This window comes from Thalassophryne amazonica, chromosome 6 (assembly GCF_902500255.1).
Source record: "Thalassophryne amazonica chromosome 6, fThaAma1.1, whole genome shotgun sequence".
NCBI lineage: Eukaryota > Metazoa > Chordata > Actinopteri > Batrachoidiformes > Batrachoididae > Thalassophryne > Thalassophryne amazonica.
In genome coordinates this window covers 23288629-23301983 of record NC_047108.1, presented here as the reverse complement: position 1 = coordinate 23301983, position 13355 = coordinate 23288629, and the positions used below count along the sequence as shown (strand labels likewise).

Genomic DNA, 13355 nt, shown 5'->3' with positions numbered 1-13355 from the left:
TCTTGTTGCTGCAACTTAGATATAGGTTCGGGATAAGGATATAGATCCTTATAAACTTACTTGTATGCTTTTGTCAGCTGATCAGTGCAGTGTGACGGCGAACTACGGGGGCCGGTGATCACATTTAAGCAGGGGTGTAAGCAGCTCTCAGTTGAATGGAGTCAGAGCTCCATCTACTGGATAAACGGTGCAAGGACATTTTACATTGCCAACACAAACATTATTTCACTAACTGTTCTGTTTATGAGAAATTATCGGTGTTCTATCGGCAAAATTTCGGCGATAGTGAGTACTTTGAAAAGGGCTTATATCGGCTGATAATATTGGCCGGCCGATATATCGGTCGGGCTCTAAGTGTGATTGTGTTCATGGATGAGTTATTTTTTCTGAACGGGGGAGGTGCTGTGTAGACCACGGTTTGCTAGAGGAGGTGATGTTCAGACATGAATAAAACATTTACTGCAAGTTGTTGCAGTTGTTACAAAGTGTATGAACACTAGAGATGCACCAAGCCACAATTTTTCACTTCCGATCAGATCCCGATACCTGAATTTGGATATCTGCCGATACCAATACTTTTCTGATCCGATGTCAGAGCTCTGTTTGCTTTAATATTATTATTATTATTATTATCATTATTGTTTATTTTATATGAGTATTTTCTTAAAAAGGAGACCTGAAAGTTCAGCTACAATTTGCCAGAAGGTGTATCTAAGATGAAAGCCTAGATTTGATGTTTTGGTGAAAGAATTAAGTACTTTTATTTTTTATAGACTTTTATAGCCTTATTTTTATAGACTTAAAAAGAAAAGACAGCACTCCTCTCTCTTCTCTCTCTCTCTCTCTCTGTCTCTCTCTCTCTTTTTTGTCTCTCGCTCCGCTTTCTCTCTCCCTCCGTCTCTCTCTCTTTTTCGCTCATCGCTGTTTTCGTGCTGCACCCAACTTTAAACTTTTGGGAAACACGAAGCCTTTCAACTGTAAAATAAATTTCATCAGAGACACTCACGCGCAGGATTTTAATGGCGACTTTTTCCTTTCAGCGGAACAGAATTTCTGTTCAGCTTCTTCTCCTCGGCTGGCACGCTGAGCTGGTGTTTACAAGTCTTTGGACAGTGAAGCAGCTAACTTTTTAGCACACATTTTCAGCAACATTCAATTAATTAAAATCCGTGCTTCAGGAACAGATAATTTGAAGCTGAAACCTGGCTCCAAAAACAGCCCCCCTCCTCCTCCTGGTCAGCAGTAAAACAAGCAGAGAGCAAACAACAGCAGTTGAGAGGATTCACAGTGGCTCTTTTCCATATCGGAAAATGTCGCAGGTTGGATCGGTATTTGTCGATAAGTGAATTATGTCGGTATCAGAACCCAATACCGATCCGGGATCGGATCGGTCCCATCCCGAATGAACAATGGCCAAGAGCCACTCACTCACTTATCGTCACCTGCTCCGTTTCCACCGAGTGATTCGGGTTGGTTCTGCATACTGTGGTGCAGGCCAGAAACAGAGTAATTTAACATTATTTTTATTTTATTTTTTCTTGATGGCTCTTTTTCGTCGTGACCAGAATGCTGATGAGTTGAGTTGATCGGTCCCCCCGTCTAATCAGTCAGACGGGGGAACCGATCAAAGTGACTCTCACGGTGTGATCACAGTCTGCGCTTTAAAAGTTTAAAGAGTCACAGCACTTCATTCATTTACAGCAGACCGGTCAGATGGGAGGAACCGATCAATGCGCTGGTCACGATCTGATAAGTGATCAGAGCGTGACACAGGCATCCTCTGCGAAACGCATCTGAAAAAACACTACATTTTCAGCCACGACAAGGAATTAAAGAATTTTCAGGTGTCGTTTTCCAAAATCAGGATGCTTTTTGTCAGACTGATGAATCTCACTGAAACGAACAGGTAAGATTATATTTACTCCGTGTGTGAATGAAAGTCTGTTGACATGAGGGCTGCAGCTTCAGCCAATTAATGGCCAGCATTGCATGGAACGTATTTCGACTTATGAATAAATTACAAGAAACGTGTGTCAACAATCGCATAACTTAACTACAACTTAGTCCGCATGTACAGGATGTATGAGCCATATGCTGGCATGCGTTGAAAATTTTCAGCATGCCCAAAATTTTCTGAGATGCTCAGCGTATTATGACGTATATCAGTGTGCTTCAGTGTGTTTAAACATGCTCTTAACACATAAAACTTATCCATAACATATTAGACATATGCCAGTGTATGCCAGTGTTTTTCAATACGGTCAGCATACGCTGGCTAAATCATCAAGGTGTGACAGGGCCTTTACTCCAATTAAGGGTCATGGAGGACTGGAGCCGATCCCAGGAGTCATAGGTTGTGAGGCGGGGTACATCCTGGACAGGACACCAGTCTGTCACAGGGCCACATATAGACAAACAAACACATTCACACTCACATGCACACCTATGGACAATTTAAGTTTCCAGGTCTGGTCTAGTGGTTAAAGCGTTGGGCTGGAGACCAGAGGATCCTTGGTTTAAATCCAAGCCTGACCAGAAAATCATTAAGGGCCCTTGGGCCTAGTTGCTCCCAGTGTGTAGTGAGCACCTTGTATGGCAGCACCCTGACATCGGGGTGAATGTGAAGGCTTTGAGCATCTGATGCAGATGGAAAAGCGCTATATAAATGCAGTCCATTTGCCATTAATAGACTAAGTGAGTTTAGTTGATTAAACAAGATTAGACTGTTTTATAAAACCGGGCCCGGGTTTTTAAATTAAAGGTGTTTATTTCTCGCGAATATAAGAAAATGGAAAACATGAGATACAAAAACGTAGCTGCCTTGGGGCACATTCCGCCAATCTTGTATTACTTGTTTGAAGCAACAAGCAATCTACCGCACGCTGTCATCAAGCTGTCTCACTCGGATTGGCAGTCGCCATGGCACATTGCTCAGCATTTGCATATAATTGATTTCTCGTCTGTTTTAACCCAGTATGGACCACTAGAACTTGGAAGCTCTTGCTGCGGCTGAGAACCACCTGATGGTGGCTGCGTGGCACTGCGTGGGCATGAATCTGGTGGCCGACCTCCAACATGACATATGCCGTGAATATCAGCTGCCATAATGAAATTCTAACCATACAGAGCGGAGCAGTGACTGAAGCACAAGAGCTGGAAACAGAGCAGGGTGTACTTAAAATTTTTTTTAAATTGGCGGTGTAGCACAATCCTGTGGCGTGCTGTGGCAGGTTAAAACGACTCATCAGCCCACGCCGTTCGGTCACCATTCTTATGTTTCTGGTTGGTTATTCTGGTGAGCGGAATCTTACATATTTGGAGAGGACATCCTGTCATCTTTGCACGGGAATGTTAGTTGAATTCCGGAATGCATCAAGAATAGATTCTGGATCACCTCATCAAATGACAAGGGTAGTGGCTCTGAAAGCCAGGAAGATACATTTGCCCCCCTTTTAACAAGGCTTTTCTTAAATCACCACTTCTCAACAGAAGTTTCAGATCAGCCTCAAGCTGAATTCATGTGATCACACTTCCACAAAGCTGTCATTCTGGAATGAAAGGACTCGCATATCACTTTTTGGCTTCTTATCAGCAGACTCCAGCAGGAATAACCTTAACTCCAAATGTCTCACTTTCTCAGGTGCTTGCAAGCCAACTAATTACACTCAAAACAATGTAGTTTAAATAAAGCAACCAGATGCTCTTGCAGTGTCAACTTTCCAGTTTTATTCAAGGGAGGTTTAACATTTTTTTTTTCTTTAACAAATACCATTTAGGAATTGCAGTGATTTGTAGTGCCTTCATTTTCAGACCTCATAGGTAATGAGCCTGAGCAGGACAAGCAAAATATCACAATTCTTTTTCAGACAATTCATCACTTTTACAACCAGTTTTCTGATGACAGGTCAGGGGATGGACACATGAACATTTCCAACTCACTGACTATGCCTTGGATGTATATTACTAGGGATGGGTATCGGGAACCGGTTCTTTTTGAGAATCGTTAAGAAATGATTTGATCCACCAACAACAGTAGCCTTTTTGCTTGATTCCCTTATCGGCCCTTCAGAGTGGCCCTTGTTTTTGAGGGCGTTTGTTGGGAAAATGATCATTTCTCTAACCGCTTCTGCAGCGCTGCTCTGCTTTGCAGCCTGAAGCAATGAAGCAGTGCTCCAACCCGTTTCTTCATTGGTTCTTTGCTTCGCTGCTTTTCAGAAGCAGCAATCCGCTTCTTAACCCCTCTCAAAGCCATTAAAATATGTCAATTGTGAGTCACTTTTGTGCGGATTAAAGTCACTAACTTGGACTCCTGTCTTGTTGCGAGAAAGAAACAAGAATTGTTCTCCGTTCCATTCGCACAGCTCCAAACGCTGCGCGGCTCTCTGCTGAGGGAAGTTAGCAAGATAGAATCTGGTCGGAATTAATAACTTCAAAGCGAATCACTGTTTAAGTCAAATGACACCTCTTTCCAAATGTTGTAATACAAACAATAAACTGCAATCGATCAAAACAGTTTTTTCTCCCAAATGAGACGTCCGGCATTCTTTATGAATTACATTGATGCTGATGTGCAGCACAGTCAGCTGCAAGAGCTCAGCTCAGAGGTATGGAGTGACATTCATACGAAAATGTCTGAAAGGAAATGCTTTGACAAAAACTACAGATTTTGTTTATTTCTATTTAGATGACACTCTGTTCACAGCAAAGACTCAAACAATCACGCAATAAATTGATACACCTGTGCCGGCATTGTAACCTGGCACCAAACCGCCGGCATCGGGGAGACTTTTCTTCAGCCAGGACAAAATAAATTATTTCAGATGTCGTTTTCCCAAAATCAGCCTTTATGTGGATACATGAACGTTTTCAACATTTTCATGATCTCACTGAAACAGACAGGTAAGACTTTATTATTTATTCCTTGTGTGAATGGTTTAATATTTAATCATAACCGCTACGCTACTATGTACAGTTTCACTAACTGCATTCAAGAAAACAAGATTTATTTTTAAAATATCTGATATTTTCAGTTCTTCACAGATGCAATGTATCATTTTTCAGATTTGAAATGTATGTACCTGTTTCTAAGAAAAACACATGAAGAAAAAAAAACTGATGTCAAAGATAGTAAAACAAACTTTTAAAAAAATCAGTCGATTATGACAACAGAGCTGGGGGAAAAAAACAGTTTATCTGCATGCCGAAATCACCTGCATTATTTATTTTTAATTTTTTATAATCACCATTCTGTGTTCTGAGCTCTGCCAATATTGTCACTGTTGTCAAACTGAGGTCTTCCTCCAAGGTTTCTTCTCCCTCACTGTGGTCTAAACAGGCTCAAAAAACCATAAGGCTGTGTCCCCACAGCTTTCTCAGAATACCTTCAGACTGGAACTTAAAAAAAACAGCTCGACCTCCGTCATGTTTACAATTGATTTGGGCTTGAATCAGCAGGTTCTGGTTGATGATGTAGCAACAGTATGGCCGCGGCTGAGGCTGAAATAGAGCGCAGACTGTGTATCCTTCACCTGCGCACTTTTCATCGCTTTTATTGTTCAGAGGTTTTAAAAATATCACAGCGCACACTCTGTCTTTCAGCCGCTGTGTGTGCGCAAATAGTTGTAGCAGCAGGTGTATGAGGTGTTAGAGGCAGCTACGATTTTACATGTTTTGCATACGATTCCTGCTTCATGCGCAGTTCAACCAAATTCGCACTATGCGTAAAGAGGCCCTCAAAAGATCAAGAAATGCCTAAAAGATTCCTTAAGATGTTTTTCACAAGTGAGTGGAATTGAATTTGTAGTGCGCAAATTCTGTTACACGTTGCAGTTAGTACTGACAAAAGGAAATGTGTATTTGTTGTGTCTTTATAGCTCATATTTTTAATGATGTAAATGACTGAAAGCATTTTCTTTATTTGACAGCTAAATATAGCCACGTCATTTCATTTAATTTATTGATGTTTTACTTGGGCAACACAGTGGCTTAGTGGTTTTTTAGGTGTCCTATAAAAGATAATGCAGAAGTGAAACCACCTTGACCATTTTTGATTGTCCTCGAGTATAACAACTGAACTGTTTCCTCAAGATCAGCCTGAGTGTAGAGAAAGAGTAAAGACAGTGATTTTAAGCCACGGTTTCACTTCCCTCTGTCCTCTTTAGGTTAGGCTGTAACTTATATTCCAAAGTTATTATGTATGTTTGCTGTGAACTTTTATTTTACAGTCTTTAATGGTGTTTGTAGGAACCCTCACAGGTCCTTCTCACAGAAATGTCACCAGCCACATTTTCTTCAAACTCTTAATTTTGATTTCATGGATTTCATTTCAGAGGAAGTGATCTGAAAGAGTGGCGGTTTAAAAAGGCGCAGACTGTCTTGGTTCCCACCTCACCCATCCTGTCTCTGTCTCACACACACGTATGAACACGCTTCGACACGTGCTGACACATGGGGCCCCGGCAGCAGCTGAGACGAGCATGTCACTCACTGTTTCCACATATGGTGCCACATGACTGCAGGCTCTATGAGCTCACTGTGCCAGGGATGGACCTCGCTACCATGTGTGCTGAGATGCGAGATCCACAGCTCGTCAAAAATATAAAAGTTAAAAAAAAAATATGTCAATGAAAGCAGTATTACCTTTTGCAAAAAGACCAATGTCACCATAAGCTGAGTGTGAGTGGAGTGTGCAGCCGCTGTGATGTGTTATGCTGTGAGAGTGTGGTGCAAAACAAGTGCAAAGACGCTGCAGTCTGGGCAAGTCTCGCACACAGCGTGGGTAATCGGAAAGCCTGATCTGGGAAGTGTGACATCCTGTCAGTGCTGTGTGATCCACACCAGACCTTAAAAGGGTGCTGCAAAGTGCAGAGATACACAACATTTTTGTTTGTCTTTCACGTTTACCTCGCCGGGTCATCTGCAGCAGCACTGTCACACCCGCTCCAGTTGTGCACGCTGAGCTTCACAGCCTCATTTAAAAATGTGAAGTGAATCAAATTGTAGCAAAATTACACACATCCTTATTTTTGTCACGGATCCATTGAAAGCAGCCCAAAGGTTTCTGAGGTTCATTTCTCCCAACAGTGTTAAGCCTCTTTTTTTCAATGTTTTTTTGATATTGGAATTCGCGCCACGGCTATGTGCCTACATGCACTTATGCTCATTCATCTTGATCTTTCAATTGTTTCCACCAAAAGCCCCACTGCTCCCGGCTGACTCTGCCCAATGCTCTCGAGATTACCTGATGCAGCTACTCGCTGGGCGCAGCGCTCGCCTGCAGCCCTGTTTGCTTGCTCACTTGTACAATCCAACCAATCAAGTCATCTGATGCAAAGCAACAAGCTGCTCGCTGTCTGTAAAATTAAACTGAAAACTTGTGACGTTGGAAGTTGAATGATTTATAAGTTATCTGCTCAGGGTTATGTAAGTGCCACATTTGACATCTCCGGCATATCTGTTGGTTACGAAGGCTGCTTGTGAAGGTGAGTAACCCACTCAGCAGTAAGCGGATGCAGGCTGCACCCCGGTCTGACCCCAGTCTGACCCCGTTAGGATGGCGGTTGCAGCTTTGGTTTGATTGATGTTCGTCACAGCACGAGTGTGGCCTGCATCATCATGTCAGTATGAAAGAGTATAAGATTCTGTGTGAAACTACGAGTCAGATATGGTCTGTGTACGCCCGTATAAAGCCACAAACACACGACTACACCTCTAAACAACCCTAAACCCAGTGGTGTAGTCTACATTTTTGAAGTGGGTAGACTGTGTTTTTTGCCCTTCATCAACCCCGTGCGTTGCGCCCCGGTTATTAACATTTTTAACACCATAACAACAAATAGATCAATACTTTCCATCTGATCATTTATATTCTATATTTGCCACTATAAATGTGAGAAATGTGTCAGAATGTAAGTAATTTGCACCAATTGAAAAATACAGTATACAACAGTAAATCTAAAAGAGTGATTAAAAAATACAAAGATCAAATACATTTATTTTTTGGCATCTGAAAACCTAATTTAACAAAGAAATTTAATCAGGTCATAAACCAGGAATAAACAATGTTTAAATCCAGCCAAAAGTATCATATGCAAGCTACTGTGTATTGTTTAACAGTAAATAAGACAACTTTAAGTCACAGTCACTCAAAAAAAAGTGACTGTGACTCCTTGTTATTAAGAAAGAAAAGTTCTCTTAACATAATAAGGAGCAGATTATTGCCTCCCAACTAAGTATATTGCAAGAGTTCACTTTTCCTCCCTCTATTTAGTCTCGGATATGAGCCTGTACTGTCAAATTCAGCAGCTGCAAGATTCACCCTTCATATAATCCGCATGGCCCCACGTTGTTTGTGGACAGTTTAGGCGCATAAACAAAAAAAAAAAACAGAACACACCGGTCTACATGAGCCTGCACTGGCTGCAGAGCCTCACGCCTCCTACCACAATCTCTGTTGAAGCTGACAGTCCATCATCAGGTCCAGACGGGGGAACTGGAACCTGTAGGCTTTGTGGTTCATAAGGAAACCTACCCATATAAACCAAGCTAGTATTAGTAGTACGTTAAGTTCCATTAAAACAGCAGCTAGGCTGAAGGACAGAAGCTAGCTCCCAGAAAATTCACATACAATGAAAATATGGTAGATGCTTTACTTTGCAGAAACCGTTTCAACCCATGACAAAAACATTGTAGGCCAAATCAGTAGCACAAAAGTATAGTATGAAGACAACCAACTAACTAACTAAGACAACCATGCAACTACTGAGAGTAATGCCACTTACCAATTCCAGTGATTTTAAAAACTGCACTATCCAAAAGCCAACGGGATTCAAGCTCAGAGGCATCTGTAGATTACCGGCAAAACTCTATTATTTTTAAAAAGCTGTTTCATTTTATATTTTAACAATAAATGAACGGATCATTAAAAATGTCCACGAATCAAAGTCAAAAGACATTTGCACAAGTAGAAGCTCTCCACTTATTGTGCTCAAATTCATATTTTAGAAATGACTCTGTCCTGATAACAACATTAAAGGCAATTACATATTTTGTCAAAATTACAAGTTGAAATGAGCATTAAAAAAATTCATCAAGAGGTTTATGTCACAGAAATCCTACTTTACAATCACTGCAGTCATTGTTAAATTATTCCTGTTGCATTTATAATAAACATTTGTATTTATTTACAGTGTCTGTTTTTCTGGTTGAAATGAGATATAAATAATCTACCAGACTTAAAAAAAAATGTACAAATTTCCATGTTATTTTGTCTAAAAATCAATGTCCGAGGTTCCTTATGTTAAACAAGAAATTATCTAATCTGAAATAACAGGTGGTTTAATTTACAGATGAAAGGTTATAAAGAACCATTTATTGATTTATTTAGCTATTTTAATTACAAGTGTTTTAAACTTTTTTAACAGTAATCAGAAATTCTGAGGTAACAACAACAACAAAAAAACATTTCCAAGGATTTTTCTTCATAAAACTGCTCCATAAATGAGCAGTCCTGTGACACGTTTGTTTTGTACAGATCAGTGGTTTATTTCTACACCGATCCATTTTGTACAGATCAGTGGTTTATTTATACACCGATCCATTTTGTACAGATCAGTGGTTTATTTCTACACCGATCCATTTTGTACAGATCAGTGGTTTATTTATACACCGATCCATTTTGTACAGATCAGTGGTTTCTGCCATAGGCATATATATGAATAGACCCCGCATTGGCTGCTGTGGCGCAAGAAATGTGGCCGCCATCTTTGAAGGGGCGTCCAACCAATTAGTCCTATTGTAAACAAAACAAGTCCACAAAGTCACAGAAGATGCCTGCCCACTGTGCGGCCTATTTTTGTTCATATAGGCGGACTATTGGAAGCAGGGATGAGGGGATTACTTTTCACAAGTAAGATTGAACATTATTATTGTATTTTGTGAATAGATTATTACTTACTGTACCACTAGCGAGATGCCGGCCGGCTGACTATAGTTTAGTGCCGGAGGCTAACTGAGACATAACAGCTGTATTACAACTGCCAAAAGAATGCTCCTGTCGAAATAAAATAAATATTACTGGTATAACAATGATCAGCTAATTTTACACAGGTGGCAGAGACTGCATTATTCACATGTAGCTAATTATTTCACTTTCAAACAGTATAGGCTGCCTCTCGTGTCTCAAACCCAGCCACTTACATCCTTAAAAATCCTGACAACAGAATATCTGATTGTACAATAGTTTGCAAAACAAGCTTACTCACAGTTTTCAGCAGCTTTGGTTCATTATCTGTAGATATGCATTAAAATAGGAGTTTTGTTGAAGAAAGTAGGAGGAAGTAAATAAGTAAACATTTACAGTGTTTTTTTTTTGTAGGCTCTCCAAAATTGGCCATTTTTGTTTTGAAGGTTTCCCAAAGACAAAGATGTCCAGAAAAAAATGGGAAGTAGCAGTAAGGAGAGAAGGATTCACTGCAAATGATTCTTCTGTGCTGTGCAGTGAACACTTTAAGAATGATGATTTCGACAGGACAGGTCAGATTGTCTGACTGTGGGATGGTGTTATTCCATCCATCTTCAGCTTCCCAGTTTACCTCCAAAGAGTAGGTGTAGGCTTTAGTGTTAAAAATGTGCTCTCTCTCTCTCTCTCTCTCTCTCCTCTCTCTCTCATCTCTCTCTCTCTCTCTCGCTCTCTCTCTCTCTCTCTCCTCTCTCTCTCTCTCTCTCTCTATATATGTGTGTGTGTGTGTGTGTGTGTGTCTGTGTCTGTCTGTCTGTCTATCTATCTTCACTGCATATGAATTTGAATGATTTGTCTATAATACTAAATACATTTCCCACTTTAGGACAATGCTGAATGGGTTGTCTGAGAAGTGTTGGCACTCTTACTATAAATGGTCTAAGTATTTCATTCTGGAGTGTGAGGTCTACAATTTTTTTTTTTTTTATTTGAGTAGAAAACAAAGTAAGTGTTGTGAAGGTGTCGTAGCACGGACCCACAACAGGGGGCGCAAATGAACGGACAATGACTAAACCAAAAGGTAACAATTTAATGTTGTGACGCTACACAACGAAAAGACACAGAAAATATGCACAGTCAATTAGCACCAGGTGACGTGTGGCAGGCTCGAAGATAGGAGACCCCCCCGACGAGAGAGAAGCCGTACTCCACACGGCTTCCACCACCAACGGTCTGAAGAACACCGGAGCCGCCAAGTCCCGAGTCCCCAGGTGGCCTCTGTTCCCGGCTGTCGACCCTGGCACTGCTGGCAGAAAGCAAAAACAGGATGTGTGTGTGAGTCCGCACACTCAGTAATACACAGTCCAACACTGATGGGAGGGAGCACCTCCACCTCCAATCATACACTCAAGCAGCTCCTGTCAGTCACTTATCTGGAGGGAGTGGGAGGCGAAGACGTCGCGGTTCCCACAACACGCCACTCCGACAAAACTGTCCCACAGGAATAAACGGCTGCAAACAGATCAAAACGTGGATTAATCCAAATACTGCAGAGAAGGATGACCTCAGGGATGGTAGTCGATTTCTCGGCGAGGAGGTGGAGTTGCAGTCCGGCTTTTATGGTGGTGATGATGATGAACGAGTGACAGCTGGGGCAGGGGATGAATGACAGCTGTCACTTCTTCTAGGTGTGGCGCCCTCTCGTGCTTGGAGCCCGCACTCCTAGCAGGGCGCCCTCTGGTGGTGGTGGGCCAGCAGTACCTCCTCTTCAGCGGCCCACACAACAGGACCCCCCCCTCAACGGGCGCCTGCTGGAGTCCGACCAGGCTTGTCCGGATGTCTTGCGTAGAAATCGGCCAGGAGGGCCGGGTCCAGGATGAAGCTCCTCTTCACCCAGGAGCGTTCCTCAGGTCCATACCCCTCCCAGTCCACCAGATATTGGAAACCCCGGCCCTTACGACGGACGTCCAGGAGCCTGCGCACTGTCCAAGCAGGCTCCCCGTCGATGAGCCGGGCAGGAGGCGGCGGTGGTCCCGGAGTACAGAGGGGCGAGGTGTGGTGTGGCTTGAGACGGGAAACATGAAAGACGGGTGAAACCGCAGTGAAGCCGTGAGTCGAAGCTTCACTGCGGCCGGGTTGATGATCTTGAGGATCTTAAATGGTCCGATGAATCTGTCTTTCAATTTAGGGGAGGCGACAGACAGAGGGATGTCCTTGGTCGAAAGCCACACCTCCTGCCCAGGCTGGTATGTGGGGGCCGGGGAACGCCGGCGGTCCGCATGGGCCTTAGCCCTCGTCCGGGCCTTTACCAATGCAGAGCGGGCGGCCCGCCACACCCGGCGGCACCTCCTGAGGTGGGCCTGGACCGAGGGCACACCGTCCTCTCCCTCCACCAACGGGAACAACGGGGGCTGGTACCCCAAACATGCCTCAAAAGGGGAGAGGCCGGTAGCAGACGAAACTTGGCTGTTGTGGGCATACTCGATCCAGACCAGATGGTGACTCCAGGCCACAGGATGCGCGGAGGTGACACATCGGAGGGCTTGCTCTAACTCCTGATTAGCCCGCTCTGCCTGGCCGTTGGTCTGGGGTGGTACCCGGACGAGAGACTTACGATGGCCCCCAGCTCCTTACAGAAACTCTTCCACACCTGTGAAGAGAACTGGGGGCCCCGATCCGAGACGACGTCCAACGGTATCCCATGCAGCCGCATGACGTGGTGGACCAGGAGGTCTGCTGTCTCCTGGGCCGTCGGGAGCTTCGGGAGGGCCCTGGGATGGCGGGAGGCCCGTGACGAAGTCCAGGCTGATGTGAGACCAGGGGCGATGAGGCACTGGCAGGGGATGGAGGAGTCCCGTCGTCCTCCGGTGGTCTGCCTTACCCCTGGCGCAGATGGTACAGGCCTGGACGTAGTCCCGGACGTCGGTTTCCAGGGACGCCCACCAGAAGCGCTGCTGGACTACTGCCACGGTCCTGCGTACTCCGGGATGACAGGACAGCTTGGACCCGTGACAGAAGTCCAAGACGGCAGCTCTTGCCTCTGGTGGGACGTATAGTCTGTTCTTGGGGCCGGTCTCCGGGTCCGGACTTCTTGTCAGGGCCTCCCGGACGGTCTTCTCCACGTCCCAGGTGAGGGTGGCCACGACAGTGGACTCGGGGATGATGGTCTTGGTGGGGTTCAACAACTCCGCTTTGGCTTCTTCTTCATGCACCCGGGACAATGCATCTGGTTTTTGGTTCTTGGTCCCGGGGCGGTACGTGATCTGGAAGTCAAAGCGCCCGAAGAACAGAGACCAGCGGGCTTGCCTGGGGTTCAGCCGCTTGGCGGTCCGGATGTACTCCAGGTTCCGATGGTCCGTGAAAACCGTGAAGGGCAACGACGCCCCCTCCAGCAGGT

The 13355-nt window shown here is 44.0% G+C and overlaps 1 protein-coding gene across 2 annotated transcripts in view; it reads left to right on the top strand.

Annotated features, from left to right (window-relative positions):
• The window catches only part of skia (v-ski avian sarcoma viral oncogene homolog a), a 271182-nt gene that overhangs the window by 210434 nt on the left and 47393 nt on the right, over positions 1-13355 (top strand). The window lies entirely within an intron of this gene.